Below are 6,000 nucleotides of genomic sequence, written 5' to 3'. Positions count from 1 at the left end.
CACAATGAGAACCTGACTTCTGTTAGGATAGCATAGGCTGTTTAATAGCTTTTTTGCTATATTTAAATAATAAATTAATTGTGAAGCTCAAAAAAGCATGAAACCATAAAAATGTTAACATAGACAAATATCATTGTTTTAGCCAATAGTAGTGATATTATAGAATATATAGTATTTATAAAAAGTATATTAATCATTTTATAGTAGCTACAAATACAACAATATTAGTGTTGTATACTTTATATAAGAATATTTAATATTATTTTATAATTTAAAATGTTTATATTAATTTAATTTCTATTAATAGTTTATATGAATTTAATTTATAATTAAAAATTAATAATAACATTAATTCTGTAAAACTACAACGTTTAATACACGTGACATCTTGCCCTGATAAAACTGTGACAACTTTATAAAAATATATATATAACATTAACTTATTTTTGCTTGGAGAACAGAATTTTTTTTAAACAATAATATTTTGTCCATTTTTCGAAGAAAATTAAACAGCTGGACTACGTTTCCCCACCCAAAAAATACAATTTCAGTCTTTCAACTTTAAAATTTCCCTTTTTTAATTCAGTGTGTCACTTGCTGTTTCTTTGCACTTATTTGTGAAATTTACTAACAATTTCTGAGTGAAAACTCTTTCAAAGACAAGATAGATAATATAAGAAGATAGAAATTGTAATTACTCAGATGTGACTGTGTGACAAGTTTCATGTGCGACAACTAGCCCCGTTCTCTCCGACTTTATTTGAATGTATGTATTTATTGTATGAGGTCACATGATGTAATTTTTAAGTGGCTTAGTAATAATTCACCTTACTGGCCAAAACCCCCAAACATTTGGTATGACAGAAAAGCCCAGGATGTGCACACAAGGACAGACGCACCTGCTCTCAGAGGTATAAACATAAGAAAACCCATAAATTGCTGGTTCTCAGGGGGATTTTCGTACCAGCATTACACCCACAGAGAAACGTTTCCTCAGAGAAACAAGGGTAGCTGCATTAGCAGCCTTAATGTGCTTTTAAACCTAATGTGTTCAAGATAAACCTTATGAACTGCCATTGCACACACACAGCAGGATCTCACAAATTACTAACACAGATAACACTGCTGGGCTTTGATGGTTATTGAGTATTGGGCGTCTGGGTGATAGTTTTACTGCATGATGGGATTTATGAGGACGATCTCCCCTCGTAACTGCATGCGTCAGGATTTTGCATGTCGAGACAGCAGCATTCGTCCTGATAATGAGCCGCTCTGCTTATACCGTAGCAAACTGATTGTGAGAGAGACTGTGACTCTTTGCGGAGCGATTCCTTTAGCTTTAAACAGGACGAGAGTGCCTTCTTTAACACTTCTAGGCAGCTGGACTTTTGTAATCGAAACTCTTTAGAAGTATTACATCCATACGGAAACGAGTTCAGGCGTTTCTCAGTTCATCTCCTATAAAAACGAGGCCTCAAGGTGCAGAGTTTGAGGAATAAAGAAAAGGGATTTGTAATCGAGCTACTTATGGCAGCTAAAGCTGAGCATTTATGAACAACGCTGTCTCAAAGTATTGAGACTTCCACAATGGTCAGACTTTATTAAACATATGAGCACCGTGCACTGTGAATAACTACTGTGGTCGTTCTTGAACACATGACTGAATTTATCTATATTCCTTGTCTTTGTGAAAAACTATTCCTTTTTTCAAAAGATTTGTTTGAGAGAAACTGCCGAAGTTTAGAATAATGCATTTTTTAAAGGAATCGTTCACCCAAAAATGAAAATTTGCTGAAATGTACTCACCCTCAGGACATCCGAGATGTAGATGAGTTTGTTTCTTCATCTGATTTGGAGAAAGTTAGCATTATATCACTTGCTTACTTGCTCTGCAGTGAATGGGTGCCGTCAGAACGAGAGTCCAAACAGCTGATAAAAACATCACAGTAATCCACAAGTAACCCACACCACTCCAGTCCATCAGTTAACATCTTCTGAAGTGAAAAGATGCATGTATTTAAGAAACAAATCCATTATTAAGACGCTTTCACTTCAAACTGTCACTTCTGGCCAAAATCCAATAGTGGCCAAGTCCATAATGCACAATAACGCTTCATCCAGTGAAAAAGTCCAACTCCTGCTGTCCTCTTACATCAAATTCCACTCAAATATTTGTTTAGAGCTGGTTTGGACTGTTTTAGCTTGTAAACGTTTCTTGATCTGTGCAGATTTCTCTTCTGATTCAGACAAGACGACTTTTTCACTGGAGAAAGCAATGTTATGGATAGAGGACTCATATTTCAGCCTGAAACCCGTATCTTTTCACTTCACAAGACGTTAACTGATGGACTGGAGTGGTGTGGATTACTTGTGGATTATTGTGATGTTTTTATCAGCTGTTTGGACTCTCGTTCTGACGGCACCCATTCACTGCAGAGCATCCATTACGTTTTCCTTCATGCATGTGGTCACTTGTTGATGTAAAGACTCTCGGCAGCTGCTCAAATGTTCTGTTTTGTCCCTCTGACTCTGAGGAAGAACATTTTGTATAATTGGAGGAATGGGTTGGTGATGATTTTTATCATTTTCCTGTCTGTTTATGTAATTAGTCCTACTGCTAGATCATTTTATGGATGTTAGTCTGAGTCTAGAATAATAGAAATCATTTGATGCACTTCTTTAATTTATTGCATTTTAATCTTTGTCTCTGTTCAGACTATGCACTAATTACACTGATCAAATTAAAGAGATCAAATGTGACGTATTGTGTATTTGGGGTGTATTTCAGTGTTGTCGTGGTGACTGCGTTCTCGATACTCTGGTCAGGGCAGGAGAGATTTGGCTGTTACTGAAGGGACCTGCATATTTTCCATATCTGACGTCAAGAAACAAAACAGCCACGGTCTGGTTTACGTACACGTCTCCTGTGATTCTTGTCCCTTGAGACTCAACAGACTAGAAGAGGTGATCAGCTCAATTGTCTTAAAGCATTCACACAGCTAAGAAAAATATGTTCTGAGAACATTTTGCTAATGTTCCCATTAGGTTATGAAAAAACGTTATTTCTGAACTTTGAAATGTCCAGTTTTTTAAATGTTTTGAAACATTTTTTCTTGGTTATACAAATGTTCTATTCCATTTTATCATTTTGCAAACATTATAAAAACGTTCAATTTGAATGTTGAATGTTGAATTCGAAACCATCAAAAAATCTATTTCGTATATAATTTGTATACCATATCGTATATCATTTTGCAAACATTATGAGAATGTTGGCTTGTAAACATTCTGATAGTAGTAACATTTAAACAATGTTAGATGTTTTTTAGATAGACATTTGAGGTTTTTAAAAGTTATGAAAACGTTATTTCTAAACATTCAAAATCTCAATTTTTTAAAATGTTTTAAAAGCGAACATTATCATATAACCATTCGTATAGCATATTGTATATCATTTTGCAAACATTATGAGAATGTCAACTTTGTTCTTTGAACATTCTGAAATATTAATTAGTATTAAAACAATATGAAATGTTTTTTATTATGAAAACATTATTTATGAAGATTCGAAATGTCCCAATTTTTTACATTTTTAAAAAACGTTTTTTTCTGGGTTATACAACTGTTAAGGTGTTTTTTAGATAGACATTTGAGGTTTTTAAAAGTTATGAAAACGTTATTTCTAAACATTCAAAATCTCAATTTTTTTAAATGTTTTAAAAGCGAACATTATCATATAACCATTCGTATAGCATATTGTATATCATTTTGCAAACATTATGAGAATGTCAACTTTGTTCTTTGAACATTCTGAAATATTAATTAGTATTAAAAAATATGAAATGTTTTTAAATAGATGTTTTTTATTATGAAAACATTATTTATGAAGATTCGAAATGTCCCAATTTTTTACATTTTTAAAAAACGTTTTTTTCTGGGTTATACAACTGTTAAGGGAACATTCCATTTAAATAGTTTTCATTTAATAAACAAGATGAGAATTACTGTTATATTTGAATGTTCTCTGAATGTTCTGAAACAAGTAGTAACATTTAAAAAAAACATTATTAAAATGTTTCAGAAAAAAAGTTCCCCGAATTATGCATAAATAACATTTTTGTGCGAACATTTTGAGAATGTTATTAAAGACCAGATAGCTTTGAATGAACATTCTATTAACATTCCTGGAAGAATGTTTGTTCATAACTTTGAGAGAACCTTCCCAGAACGTTCCCTGTTAGTTGTGCAATTTGTAGAGAAGATTGCTCATGTGCTACTTTTAAGGGTACGTTGCAACGCATAACGTGGCATTGTTCCTAAAACAAAGAATGCATGGCTGCTATTGCAAGGTTGGTGTAAGGACATTTTCTTGCCATAAGTAAAGGATAAAGCATCAGCTCTAATCTGCTTTAGTGTTTAACATGGCTTTACTGAATGCCCTCGCCGCCCTCTTTCAGCCCGAGCTTTAAGTACTCAGAAGAAAACATCTGCCGTTCATTAATGAGTAGTGCGCATGGATCCGTCTCTTCCCTTGTGAATCATTAGTAATCTGTTTAGAATCTATTTCAAGTTTGTAATCAGTGTGTACAGAATGCAATTATTCAGGAAGCGTTTCTCAAAGGTGCCAAATGCTGCAAATGAGCAGTTCTCAGACTCAACACCCAACCATAATATTTACATTTTAGATTTAAATAGTCAAATGATATTCAAAGCGCCGCACGCAGGGCCGCAGACAGCTGCAGCCTTTTGCTCTCGTCTCACTCTGGATGAGAATGTGTTTCACCACAAATCTGATAAGAGGAACTGCGATGGATTCGTGTTACTGATTTAGCAATGGTTTGATCAAAAACTAAAATACAAATTCAGAAATAGTTTTAAAGTGTGAATCTCACATAACTTGACTCATGGATAGGTTATATTTCAAAAATGAAAAAAGAAATTTGATTTTGATATTTTTGGCAACATTATTTTTTCTCTTTTTTTGCATTGTGCAATTAAGCAATTTTCTCCCAATTCTCATTTCTGTAATTTCAATAAACAAATACAATGAAAAAAAAAACAAATCCAATCCGAAACAAAAATTATATCATGATAACATTGATCATTACTGTAATTAAATGTTTTTCTTTTTTATTTAAATCAACATAAAGGCAGTACAACAAACTGCATTTGTCATCCGTGTTTTTATTGTGAACTAAAGACAACATTATAAAAAAGTAAATTGAAAAAAGCTGAAATAAAATATTACATTAAAAGCTTAAAAAAGGCAAAAAGCATGTAACAAAATTACTCAAATGTAAATTAAAATTAAATCTGAAAATATAGAAATAAAAACTCATTCAAGATATGAATTATTATTATACAATTAGATTTTAGTGAGAAATGTGCCTAATTTGAATGAAAATAGTGCTGCAAAGTAAAAACCTTGATGATCCTTAAATAGTCTTTATTTTCTAATAGGCAAAATAAAATTAGATTTGTTAACCCTAATATTGTGCCATAATACTGATAAAACATACCAGGTAATATTAATGGCCGTAGTAATTCTGTGTACTGTGTATATTTATTATGTATATATAAAGACACACACATACAGCATATATTTTGAAAATATGTACATGTATTTACATGTAGATATTTATATTCATATAAATTGTATCATATATAAATATATTTAATATACAAACGTAACATATTTTTCTTAAATGTATACATGCATGTGTGTGTGTGTATTTATATATACACACACACATATAATATGTAAACAAAAACTTTTATTTTGGATGTGATTAATCGCGATTAATCGTTTGACAGTACTAATAGATAGATAGATAGATAGATAGATAGATAGATAGATACTTGTCCAGACTGTAAATCAGGACCAAAAAATAAATAAATTTATTCCAACCTTATGTCTTAGCAAGCACCACTAATTATCTAAATGCACTTCCGGAGAGCAGTATAATTATTGACTGATTAAGTTTCATTGCCTTGTCTCTG

The sequence above is a fragment of the Sinocyclocheilus rhinocerous genome, unplaced genomic scaffold, assembly GCF_001515625.1.
Source record: "Sinocyclocheilus rhinocerous isolate Xijiao unplaced genomic scaffold, SAMN03320098_v1.1 scaffold395, whole genome shotgun sequence".
Taxonomy (NCBI): Eukaryota; Metazoa; Chordata; class Actinopteri; order Cypriniformes; family Cyprinidae; genus Sinocyclocheilus; species Sinocyclocheilus rhinocerous.
This window is presented reverse-complemented; position numbering follows the sequence as displayed.